The 13,892-nt window shown below is 38.1% G+C and overlaps 1 protein-coding gene and 1 non-coding gene across 2 annotated transcripts in view; both read right to left on the reverse strand.

Annotated features, from left to right (window-relative positions):
- The window catches only part of SOX5 (SRY-box transcription factor 5), a 980,574-nt gene that overhangs the window by 957,687 nt on the left and 8,995 nt on the right, over positions 1-13,892 (reverse strand). The gene's annotated exons all lie outside the window — the stretch shown is intronic.
- On the reverse strand, positions 5,066-5,229 carry LOC132228970 (U1 spliceosomal RNA). The gene has a single exon (XR_009451559.1). It is a non-coding gene; the product is annotated as a U1 spliceosomal RNA (small nuclear RNA).

Here is a 13,892-nt window from a genome sequence, read left to right on the forward strand (position 1 = left end):
TTGACCCGCTTAAAATTAGTTTTGTTTTAGTGCCTTCATGGTGACTCAACAGGCCAATTTTCCAGACACTTAAGACGTTTCTGCCCCTGAAGATTCCAGTTCAAGTCCACAGCTATGTTTGCAGTCGGCTCAGAACACTTTGTCCCCGGGTTTCAAGCAACAAATTCCCAGGTCTCCATCTCTTTGCCAGATGTTGGCATTAGTTGGTATTAAGCTGGATCTAAACACACAGATATGCACATGCTCACACACACTCACGCACACACACAATACACACAATCGAGGACAGGTTCTTTTTTTTTCCCTCAGAGGCTTTTAGGAAACAAAGTTTTCCACTCAAAATTCAGTCATGAAGAAATGTTTATCAGGATTATATAAACATTACTTGCTAGCCTAACTCCTACAAGAATAAAACTCCCAGCTTTTGGTAAATAGTACTATAATACATTTATAATACAAGCTTTCTGAATCTACTTTTCCTAAAGGGAACAAAAATACTGCTCAGCTTTTATTTTCTATTCTATTACAGATTTTTATGATTTGCACTGAATAAGTACATTGCAAATGAACACTATCACAACACTATACTTTCCTGCAATGGAATTTCAAATATGACATCTGTTGTCAAAAATCCATGACAGTTAATCAGTAATATAAGATTACCTGAGAACTAATGGTGTCAAACATGTTCAGTTTCAAAACTCTTTTCCCTTTTCGGAAAACAAACTTTTTGTCCAAAATGAAACAGCACCCAATTTCATTAATATAAACTAAGGTGTTTAATAGGAAGGAAATAGCTATTAGTCTGGAATATTCCTGCATAAAACCTGTATTTTAAAACTTTTATAATAGTCAAGGACAAAGGCATTCACAAAAAAGAAAACCCAATTTAGTTCTATGAAACCAGAAAAAAAGAATATTGACATGTAAGTTAACCAGGATAAAAGAATCAGTATGACACAAATTCGTCTACACAAATTACATACCATGTTAAACAAGAAGCCTTTTTTGTCTGCAAAGAGTGAGCTGTACTGAAAAGTGGTGCAAAAGTGTATTCCAGATCTTCCTATGCAAACACTGGTTTGCATTTCAATTTATCAATTCTCAGAGCTACCAATGACATTCTTAAAAATCTAGGCATTTGATTCCAACTGTTAGTGCACAAAGCTGGAGATCAGAAACTTCAGGGAACAGGGTCACAAAACCTGGTCACAGCAAACTTATATTTGAATTGTCAACTCTCTCCTATTAGACAGCACTAATTCCAATTCTAATTCTCAGAAAATAAAAGCTATTCAACTGAGTCTCTCTGGCAATCATTTCCTGCATTTCCTTCCCATTGGAGAGAGAACACTCTAGCAAAGATGTTCAAAGTGGAGGTGAATGGCAAGCGCTCTGGATATGTATATTACCAGTTCGTTTTCATTTTATTCGTAAATCATTCAACACATAAACATTGCGTGAGTTGTACTGAATGGACATGGATTTCTTAAATTAAGAAAATATTTGGAATTCAACCCAATTATTTTACATTTCAAGCACATGTAACTACCTGGGTTCTTAACCAGGGGTTAAGAAAATAAGTACTAATCGTTTTGAAAACTGGGTCAATAACTTATAGGAAGAGGTCAACTAAAATGAAAATTTCAAATGCTACCAAACAGTGCCTTCTAATAACATGAAAATAAATATAAATTATGCAGGAGTCTAATTGAAATGCACATACTCATAAATCAGACAGTAAGTGGCAGTATTTAAATAAAGTAAAATTTTACAGAGATGGTCCCATAAAGGGCCATCATCTGAAGAATCTGCCAACATTGGATTAGCATTATAGTTGCTTAATCCTTTAATTGTTTTAATAATAAAATATGCTACTAATTGTGTAAGGTATTTTGGCCTTGCATTCCAAAAGTCATTTGCATTTTTCTTTGTATACGTTGTAAAAACTAATATACAGTGTCATTAAAAAGTAACACGACTGGTTTTTAAACAAACATACCATGTCATCCAAATAGTGGCCACCTTAGAACAACCACTGGCTCTGAAGATCAGCCATTCCTGCCTCTGCCTGCTTTTGAAACTGCTTTCTAAGTCTGTAACACACACACACACACACACACACACACACACACACACACACGCATGCATACTTCTAAATATCCTCAACGGTGACAAATTTCATAATTTGAAAGTCAATTTTAGCCATTTTCATCATTTCTGAGAGACATTTATAGCCAAGTCTGGTGAATAGAAAAAGGATGATGAATCTTGGTATGAAATGCGAATAGAAAGTAATGAGATGGATGTTTTTAGTCAGGCTTGCAAATGACTGAAAAGACAATTCTGAGAGGAAGTTTTCCAAAATGTTTTGAACAAGGGCATCATTGGAATCAGAGTTTTGCTTCTCTGGGTAACAATTTTGAGAAAAAAACATTAATATGAATGCATAAATTATAGTGCAATCATTGTTTTAAAAAAAATCAAGCTCTGTACTTTTCACTTATACTCTGCCAATAGGAAATAGAGCTGATGTACATTTCATTCAGATGGTTATAGGTCTACATGCTGAAACTCCCAGTTGGTTTGCAAAATATTATATGTAATATAAACTTAACTGTTATGATCTTTCAAAAAAGTACACTGAAAAACTCTGATTTTCATAGTCATATTTACATTCAACCCTGATCTATAGGCCCCTCTAAACTTTTTTCTCCTATATATAGTAAAAACCTGACAAGAGCTCACTGTAGAATTATGCACAAAGACTGAAAATTTAAACAAGGTGTGATCGTGTACTTTTTCACACATTATTGTATCCTGCTGCACCAGTACACTAATGTATGCACAATTCCAAAATAGCTCGGGCTATTACAGCACAGTCTTGAAAACTACTAAAATCCCAACAAGAGTACCTTTCAAAGGCTGTTCCTTCATTATTGCAAACTAGTAAAAGGTTGATTTCACTATTTGTACAATACAATACAAAAACTATATAGAGAAAAATGTCTCTGTCATTGCCCCATAATTCTGAGGTCTTATTTCTTATTAGACTCTTTTTAGTTATAAAAGTTGTTTCATCAATATAAATATGACAATGGGACTCAATACTATGTAATCGACTCAATTATGGAACAAGTGTGCTTTTTTCCTCATGCTGCCCTACTTTCTTTTAAGTTGCATTTGAATTATTGATGAAGTTGCAATAAAGCATTTCTTTGTTACACATTATTTAGAAGTAGAAAATGACATTTCATGGTTAATTTTTGGACCCATAGTAATAAAATAAACACACTTGCTGTCCTTTCAAAGAAAGTCAATAACTTAAAAGAATGAATTTTCCTCTTTTTTCCTATTGTCTTGAAAATGTAATGTGCTGAAATCATGAATATAAATACAAAAGTAAAAGGAGAAAATGGTCAGCAAAGTGCACTATAGAAAATACTGTTCCAGGGCTTCCTGGATATTGAAAAGATTTACACTTTGATACATTTAGGTTCTGATTTTCCTCGAGTATTTTGAGGATTCATTTGGTCATGGAGCAGGATGAGGCCCCCCAAAAATGGTAGAACAAATAGTTTTTGGGACAAGGGCAACGTTTCTTAGTTAGACTACTCTAATCACTTCATAACTCATGCCTCGCCATCCCATTCTCCAAACACCCAGGGAGATCTGTTTAAAATTCAAATCTGAATCCTTTCATGGCTTGCCATTGCCTTCATGATAAAACCTAAAGCCTTAGCATCACCTTGAAGACCGTACAAAGGAGACTCCTCCCTCCTCACAACTTCTATGCTTCTTCTTTTTTAAGTATATTTTATTGATTTCAGAGAGGAAGGGAGAGAGAGAGAGAGAGAGAGAAACATCAATGATGAGAATCATTGATTGGCTGCCTCCTGCATGCCCCCTACTGGGGATTGAGCCCACAACCCAAGCATGTGCCCTTGACTGAAATCAAACCTGGACCTTTCAGTCCGCAGGCCGACTCTCTATCCACTGAGCCAAACCAGCTTCTTTTGTGTGTCCCAACCACTCCTATCTCCTTTACTTCCTCACTATTTTAAGCATTAACACTTCAGAGCTTTGCACATGGGGTTCTTTACTCCATACCCACCCACACTTTCTTCACCTACTTTGCCCTTATTTTTCCTCACATCCCAGCTCAAATGTCTCCTCCTGATGAAAGCCTCCTGTGAGTTACCGAATAAGCATTCTATCTTCTGTCTCCCTCAATCTTGTACTCTTCCTCCACAGTACATATCACGAGTACTATAGGTGCAACTTTCTTAATGAACTTACATTCACCCAGTCACCAGTGTAACTGATGTGCGGCCTTCCCTCTGCAAAACATACTAATGGCACTGGCACCCGAATGGCAAAGAGGCTACTGGAGCTCACCCACACTTCCACTCTAGCCACTTCGCTTGTCTGCTTGATCCCAAGTCTGTTTATGTCATTTCCATTTGTTATTGTATTTGGGTAAATTCATTAAATGGTATATAACTAATGAAATATGAGGGCAAAGAAGAAAGCTTTTAGTGACATTAGATTGCATGCTTTAAAAATAAAGGTAAATTGTTTTTAAAAACCACTAAATTGGGTGTCAAACAACTTAATAAAATTGGGGAAATTAAAAAAAAAAAACCTGGATAAATGCTGCACTTAGCTTCCTTGCCAAACGCCTTTAAGCCCTCCTGACAATTTTAGTAAATAAAAGGTAAAAATAGAAGCATATATTATTATGGGTTTAACTTCCCAAAAAAGATGGCAAGGACCATTACTCAGCAGACGCATACTTAAAAGCCCCGACGATCCATTAATTAATTGGCTCACTGAAAAACACTGATAAACAATGAAACATAATAAAATACATTATGCTTAAAATCCTAAAACATTTAAGGTAGATATCATTTCTTTAAAATTCTATGTTTTAACAATAAAAAAAATACATAAAACAGTCCTGCTACCAGTCACAATTACACTGGAGAACAGAATGTCTCTCTATTATCTCTACTTGTTGGAACAATTAGATGATCAATCCTATCTTTCTTTTTTTTTTTTTTTTCAGGGGAGAGCGCGAATGCAGTCCCCCACTACCACAAATTATGCAGTCGAGTTTCCCACATTTGGGGAAATCTCAGGGGTCAGCATACCCGGAGTGCAATGGGTAAGCCTCGCCCTGGGGAAACCACCTTCGTGATCATGGTATCTCCCCTGCCAGGTAAGTATAATCCTATCTTTCTTATGCATTGAAAGCTCCATTTGAACAGGGACCAAATCTATGTTGGCTTACCAGTATAACCTTATTACTCAACATTTGTCATATGTGACAAAGAACATACAATAAAAATAGTTTCAATAAGTGAATAATAGTTAAGATTAGTCAAACACAATATTGTTTCTTCTAAATTACTATTAAGATCAATATGCAAATAGTTACAAAGCGATTAAGTACAAGTATGGATAGGATCACCTGAAGATTGCAAGGCACAGTTGTTGTTTTTTGTGAGAGACAATATATGTCTTTTACTCAGTGATGGTAAGATCATTTGTACATATATAAAAAGAATCTTAGTTTTTTTGTTATTTTTCAAAGCACTTTAGCATAACAAGGTTTCTACCTTTTAACTTATAAACTATATTTAAGGCTATGTGATTAAGTTTCCTTAGGAATCCAACTTTGACTGCCATGTCCTTATTTCTATATACTGGTTCCAAATCCCGCTAACTTTTAATTTTATCTGTTATAAAAAGTAATAATAATGCTACCTGAAATGCATTTATCTCCTTCCTTCCAATAAATTCAAAGCAACAATTGTCTGTGAGCAGGCACTGTTAAAAAAAATGAGAATACAACTAAAATGAAATTTTATTAGCAAAATAAAAGACATGCTAAGGAGGCTAAGCTATCTAAAGTTCAGGCGCAAGATGAATCTGGGATCATTGTTTTAAGCCAGGCTGAGTTTTTCCAGAAAAAGTGCTTATAAACATTTTAAATCCCAAAAGGACATAAAGGAATGCACTACATTTATGCAAGGTTTTGTCTTTTCAAGTTCTCTATTACTGAGACAACACGAATAAAGATATCTTTTAATTATTGCATGTAACTGATTTATAAATTTATGAGTCAGAAAAAATAAGCAACAAGAGAGCATTCAAAAGCATTCTGGAATATAACCAGGATATGGCTCATAAATTAAGGCCAGATATACAGAGGGGTAATAGTGTCAGTGTGGCCCCAACCTTTTAGTTAATAATGAGGAATTGCTAAATAGGAGGAAATGCTAAGTCATTATGACCCTGGCTAGCGCACATGCACACAAAAAGACAAAGACATGCATACATAGACACACAAGCTCCCTCCAGGGTTCTAACAATATTTTAAAGCATCACAATTATAGTCTAAAATCTTACTTATTTTTTAATGCTTGGAGTGCATACTATTTCATTTACATAGTTGCAGAGATCAAATTCATAAAATTGTCAAAATTTGTCTCCAATGCATTTTCTTCCCATTTAGCATATAACTGAAGCTCTAGAAATCTAGCTCAGAAGTCTTCAGGGTTGATGGGGGGTGGGGGGTGGGGACGGGGCAAGATCATCCATTGGAATACAGTAAGAAAATATTGTAACTTCTCTTTATGTTTCTTATTCTATTGATATGCTTTATTCCTTTTTAAAATTTATCTTTATTGTTGAAAGTATTACAGATGCCCCCTCTTCTTTCCCCATTGACCCCATCTACCCCACCCCAACCCCATTTTTGTGTTTCCTATTAGTAAAGCAGTACTTTTTATTGATGGTGACTATACAGATAAAAAAAAAATAGGAAAGCGTTGACTTAGATGCCCATCTGGGAACCAGAAAAACCTAGACCTACACTGTTGTCTGCATACTGGCCAAGAATTCTTCTACCATCATATGTCTACATCCAATCAGCTGTTTTACCTCCAATTAAAATGTTCCCTTGGTTTCATTCCATTAAATTATTTCTTCCAAAGCTGGAAGTTCAAAATGATCCACATGGTTTTATCTTCTAACCTAACTACTAAACGATTGTCACAGTGCTCCTCCTATCACAACAGGAAGTAGTTCACGGTCATGCTCTTCTCACTTCTGTTTCATTGTTTTGTTCCATGCTACATTTTCCATATGCTTAAGGAAGTGGGTTATGGATTACATTCTCTAATTTTTAGCTAAATTAACCCTCACTAAGTTAACAAGTGATTTAATATTGTTCTTTGAAAACAAAACAAAAATCTAGAGATTTTCAAGTAATTTTAATAATGCAAATATAAGTGAACATGGGAAAATGGCAGAACTATATCTCTTAGACCCACCTTTGTCAGCCATATTTCATGAAAAAAAATCTATGAAAATTCAAAAAAAAAATAGAGGAAGAAAGAGTCTCAGGAAGGTTGTGTTTAGTGGATGCTGTGGGGTGTTACCTAGTGGCATTCATGTCCCAGTTGCCAGGAGTGTTGGCTGCTGAATGCTCACATCTAAGGCCCTTTCCAAGAATTGCTCTCATCCAAAGTTCTATCCCCTCCCTAGGGATGGCACACATCCAACACCAATGTGACCTTGCAAAGGTCTGGTCCCCTCGCCTCCCTTCAGGGCATCTCTGAGGAGCCACCCAGTTCCAGAGCTCCCCATAGGGCAGCTGAAGCCTCAGCTGCATCACAGTCAGATTCTCCTTCAGCCCATCCTGCTTCTCTCGGCCCCTCACAGGTGTTGTCCCCAAGGCCCTCCCAACCTACCAAACCTACTGCATGCAAATCTACATCAGAGTTGGTCTCCAGGGAACTCGGATATCACTTGTACTATCATTTAGCCTGAACCTTGCTCTAAGTCTTATTGTGCCCTGGATATTAACTAAAGTACAACACATGCACATAAATTATCAATATGTATGTATGTGTATATGCACACATGTATACACACATTCTGGATTCTCATGTGCCTTATGCTCTCCAGAAACCAAGCTCTCTATAATTTCAAAAACAAATCACGCTATTTCCCACCTCCTTTCCTTTTAACTCATGTTGTCCTGTCTGCCTGGAATACCCACCTCCTTCTCAGAGCACCACCCCCTGCCCTACTCAGCTGAACTCAGAGCCTTACCAAGGGCAGGCTGGTGGGAGCAGTGTGCCCAAGTGAGGCAATAAGAGGGTGCAATATTGGAGAAATTTTAAGAAGCATAATATAACTGACTAAAAGTCAGTGGGCTTCTTATTATCATCTGGCTCCAACAATTCTAAATTATGCCAATAATAAAATGGTCCTTCCCACCAAAGCTGACACCTCCATGGCCCACACTAGATATGCCACCCACCCACTTTTAGCCTTGACTCAGAAATTCCAGCAGACATTGAGCACTTCTAGTAAAACCTATACGTTTGAACATAGGCCATTATTATTCAGGAACACCAAATAAGTTGTATACAAAGTAAAAGTAATCAATAAATAATATTCTCAATGATAAACAACATTAACATAGTCAAAGTAACCATGTTTTCTGAACTGATTTAACTTTCCCCAAAAAGGGATGAAATTATATTGGGACAATAGGAAAAGGAGTATGTGTGGTATTAGGAAGTAGAGGTAGAGTGTGAGTAGTATAACAAAGCCAAGCTATAGAAAGTCAATTAACAGCTAAGATTTTTTTTAAATAAGAAATATAAGGAGTAAATATTTTATTTAGATATACAGAGTTGAAAGGAGTAGGAATGGGGTAGGCATGATCAAAAGTAAGACAGGAGCACTACTTTATTCTATAGCTTTGAGTTTTATATGATGTACACACACATTATTTTAATATGTATTTAATCTAATAAAATACTCAGCTCATACAATTCATTTAGAAAACCTTCCCCAAACTCTCTTCTGTGATCTCAAAACACTCTATCGCTATACCTATCACACTGATATATTATAATTACCAGTTTATGTTACTAACTCCCCTACCAAATCCAGGTTCTTGCAGACAACAACTATGACTTGTTTATATTTGTATCCCCTGGCAGAAAGGATGCTTAAATTCAAATCTGAATTTAATAAATACTAACTGAGCTTCAAGTAGACAAAAGTGGTAATAAGATACAGGGTTCCTGATTTCAAAGAATAACATTTATAACCATAAAATGTCATCACACAGTAGAGATTATTATGTGCCAAGGATTTTTTTAAGTACTTTGTATTCAATCTCCCTTGAATCATCACAACTGCTTTATGAGGTACACATAATTATCCCCATTCTGCAGATGAGGTTATGTAAATTGCCCAACTAGAAAGAGGTAAATGATGACCCAAAATAGGAGTGTAACATTGAACTACATACAGCATCCACATTCCTAGGCACAAATTCACAACACCTCTCAAAAGATAAGGCATGTTCACAACATGCTTATGATATGGCACAATACAGAGTTAAAGCCATAAAAGTGGCTATAGATGTAAATATCACAATATCAGGAGGAGAAGTCTTTGGTCAGTATATTCTGGAAGCATACTGTAGAAAAGTTAATTTTAATTTGGAAATTAAGGGATGGGGAGGGCTTTAGGAAATCTATATGAAGGGATGATATATAAAGGAAGACACAGAAATATGAAGGCAAATACATACATGTAGACAGGAGGCACTAGATATAGTGTGTCAAGTCTCTCTGCCTGAACACACAGGGGCTAAAGCAGGTACAGACCCAGCCAGCAGAGTCCCTGAGAGAGCTAAGGACTTAGGCATCTCTTTTCTGAACCTATGGACATGGAAACAATAGGTAGTTATCACATTTAGGAGTGTCTCATTAGGTTGGTGGAGTAAGAATTTGGGGGCAGGAGTGTTGTTACAAATCATCTGAAACTGGATGATTTTCCCTCCACGTTTGTTTCAGAAACCCTCTTGTCTGCATCGCCAACACCACTTAGAGTCCAAAGTCCAAGCCGCCATCTGCCTCTTGCCTGATCTCTGCAATCGCCTCCTTATTAGCTTGCCCAAATTCATCCCTGCCTCTCTTAAATCTGATCCACATGCTAGAGCCACAAGTTTTATTCATTTAAAACTATTCAGTGGGTTTCTTATCACCCTTATTGTGACGATTCAACTCTCTAACGTGGCCTATGAGGCTTAATGATCTGATGCCAACCCAACTCTACAGCCTAATCTGTACCCATTTTCCAGTCACTCTGTTCCAGCCATGCTGGCCTTCTAATTTCAAGAACACAAATTCCCTCCCTCTCTCTTTGGAACCCTTGAACATGCTATTTCCTAGATCTCAAAAGGTTTTTCTCTTGTCCTCTTTACCTCATTAACCATCCTTCACATGTGACTTCATCATGGCAACCTCCTCTAACTGCCACCCACATGTATCATTTTCCTATAAATTGTATGTACTTCTCTAAAATACAGTTCCACAATTCTCAATCATAAGTTGTTTGCTTAAAGTTTATCTTCCCTAATAAACTTTAAATCTTTATGTACAAGGTGTGTGCCTGTTCCACACATCCCTCACTCTCTAGTAGTTACTATGGTATCTGGCTCAATAAATATTTGTTGCCACAAGTTTTATTCAATGTTGATTATTGAGTAAATGAAGAGATAAATCAAAAAGGGAGAGCCGAAATACAGAGTCAAGTGGATTGGGAACCAAGAAAAGTCAATTGATGAGGAGGTCTGAAGTAGATGGAAAAGGCAAGTCTAGAAGAATTCCCTGAAGCCTACCGGGTTCAGGTGTGAGCAGGGGCTTTGTATGCAATGCCCATGGCCTCTGGCATGAGCGTCCTGAGAAGAGCTGATAAGATTGATGTGTTTTAGACAGTTTGGGAGTCCTCTGGGAAATTGTGTTCAGCTTGAATCCAGATCAGAATCTACTTGTTCTCAATGGGAAGGTTTTAAGCATGAGCCTGAAAAGATAGAAGATTTGGAGATAGACTGTAAGGCCTTTAAAAAACAGGCTTCAGACTCTCAGTCCCAGCCATGTGTAGTACTCAGGCACTTGGAATTTTTTGTGAAAATGGCTACATTATCTAAATAGCATGTCAAGTCCAGCCGGTGTAGCTCAGTTGTTGAACATCAACCTATGAGGCAGGAGGTCACGATTTGATTCCCAGTCTGGGCACATGCCCAGGTTGCAGGCTCAATCCCCAGCGTGGGATGTGCAGGTGGCAGCCAATCTATGCTTCTCTCTCATCACTGATGTCTCTTTCTTCCTCTCTCTCTCTCCCTTTCTCTCTGAAATCAATAAAAATATATTTATAAATAAATAAATAAATAAATAAATAAATAAATAAATAGCATGTCAGGAAGATTGGCCTGACAGTGGTAAATAGAGCAGATTGTAAAGAGAAATCCTAGTGTGAAGAACTTTGCAATAGTTCAGAAATAGGCTGAAAATAGCCTGCTCTAGAGGGATAGAGTTGCATACATAAAGGGAAAAAACAGTGTCATTTTGAGGGCTGACTCCGTAGGACTTATACCTACCCTATTGTGATGGGTAAGAGCCCCGCTTTCAAAATCAGACCAGTTTGGGTTTAAGTCTGAGTTCCACCACTTAACCACACGTTCAATTTCTGTATCTGTATAAGGGGCAACGTTTGTGTCTACATCAGAGAATTCCTGGAAAGAATCAATACAAATAAAAATAAACTGCTCAGCACAGTCCCTGGCAACAGTAAACTATCAATTACCGTCAACTATGCTTTCTAGCTGGGCCAGAGAAGGAAACAGTGATGCCAGGAGACTTACTTTGGGTGGGCATGTCTTCATGACACGAGCAAGTAGCCACCTATGGCAAAGAGTTAACGTTAAGTCTTGTTCTGGCTTCTGATCTGGATTCAAGCCAAGCACAGTCACCTCCGACTCCTTCAGAGACCTTCTTCGCAAACTGCCTAAGCCATTGCTAAGCTCACGCTTTCATAATGTCTTACCAATTGCCCCTTCCCTGCAATGCCGCCCCCTGGAAGGTATCCGAGGCCCTCCGTGGCTAACTACACCACTCCTCTCTTCCCAAGAGATGTCAGAAAGATTATGTTGAAAGCAAATGAAATGTTAAACTCGGTTTTTAAGAGTTAACCGAGAGTGATTATTTTTCCCCCTCCAAGGATAGGTAATAGCATCAGATTCTGAAATTAAGCACAGCAGGAAGAAAGAGGCTGCATAGATTTCACAGTATCGCAAGCCTCTGTAATAAAGCACTTAAAAATGCCTTGTACGGCTAATTCTTTACACAATCTCCTTTTATTTCCAAAGCAGTGTGCGGGGCTTGAGCCATGCGAGACTCGCATTGATGTTAACATGACACTGCTTGAATTACAGCCGTTTTTCTACTGAAACTCCTGTTACGTTTAGAATCACTTTTTACCTTTTTATTCTCCTAATACATTTTCCAGCCTGACTTTCCAGATCAAATGAATGGTTGCCTCTTCTAACAATGCTGAACCCACCTTTGCAGTCATTACCTTTAGTGAAACATCCTGGCCCTCAAGCAATAACCAGGCCTTGAGCTAGCGGGGGAGCCTGCCTATGTAAAGGTCCTGGATCACTGGTCACTCTGGGAATGGGACGTAAAGGAGGACAACTCTCTTAGTCTGCGTTCAATTTCCCACCTGCCCTCCACCCCCAGGCCCAAGTCAATCCTTTTTATTCGCCCACTGAACTCTCCAGCCAATGCTTATTAAATCGTTAATATCGGCCAGGCACTGTACTAGGCACCATGGTGGATTTGCAAAACAGTAAAATGAAAGTGTCCTTAGCAGCAAAGCTAATTCAGAATCTCTGCCTCCAGGGAGAACATGTTTCTTTAAGTAAAGTTTAAGCAACATGCCGCTGTGTGTTGTATAAATACTTTTTGGTTAATGAATGGATTGTGGAGACTTGATAATAATAACCGAGGTTTAGAAATCACAGGTCAGGCATCATTGTCAGTGATGACATCTCTCTCACCCATCCCTCCTATTTCCTGTGAAAGCAAGGCAGGCAGGGTTAGTGCCCCATTTTATGGATAGCAACTCACACCAGTATCTTGACCACTTTTTTTTTTTTTAATGAAAAGTACAAATGAAAAGTCACAAAGACTGAAATCCAGGCAATGATTTTCCTGTTCATTAGCTGAGGAAAATAAGCAAGCTTATCACCCATTGGAGTTTGTCTGCCCACCTGTGAAAAGGAGCTAATACCCACCTAATTGGAGGGCTGTGAGGATTAAATAACATTTTCCCTATAAAGCACCTAGCACAGTGCCTGGAACACAGTCAAATGCTCAATTGCAGTTCGTTTTACCAGGTATCCATCATGCAGGGCTGCTCTGAATCAAAACGGAACTTGGGCCCAACCAGCATGGCTCAGTGGTTGAGCATCGACCTATGAACCTGGAGGTCATGGTTCAATTTGCAATCAGGACACATGCCAGGTTGCAGGCTTGATGCCCAGTGTGGGAGATGCAGAAGGCAGCCAATCAATGATTCTCTCACATCACTAGTGTTTCTATCTCTCTCTCCCTCTCCCTTCCTCTCTGAAATCAATAAAAACATTTTTAATGGAGCTTGGTATGCAAGATATGTTGGCTTGGCAATCATTTATTCAGTCACTGCCCTGTTCCAGGCATCATAATTGTTCTGGGATACAACCCGGTACCCTCAGCCAGCTTACCTTCCACATGTTTTGTCACCCTGTGGTTACCCCTTTTCAAATCATGCAGCAATGCATTTCACACCCCTTTCCCTTCTCACTTCATCCAGGGAGATTAACACAATGCAGCATGGTCAATGGTGCCATGAGAATCAAGACCTCATGGTAACAGAAAGCTTTAATACGGCACAATAAATGGTGATAAGGAAAGGGAAGAAGGGAGAGAAGAACATTGGGGGGGCGGGGGACTGAGAAAGTTCTTAGAAATAAA

This window comes from Myotis daubentonii, chromosome 2 (assembly GCF_963259705.1).
Source record: "Myotis daubentonii chromosome 2, mMyoDau2.1, whole genome shotgun sequence".
Taxonomy (NCBI): Eukaryota; Metazoa; Chordata; class Mammalia; order Chiroptera; family Vespertilionidae; genus Myotis; species Myotis daubentonii.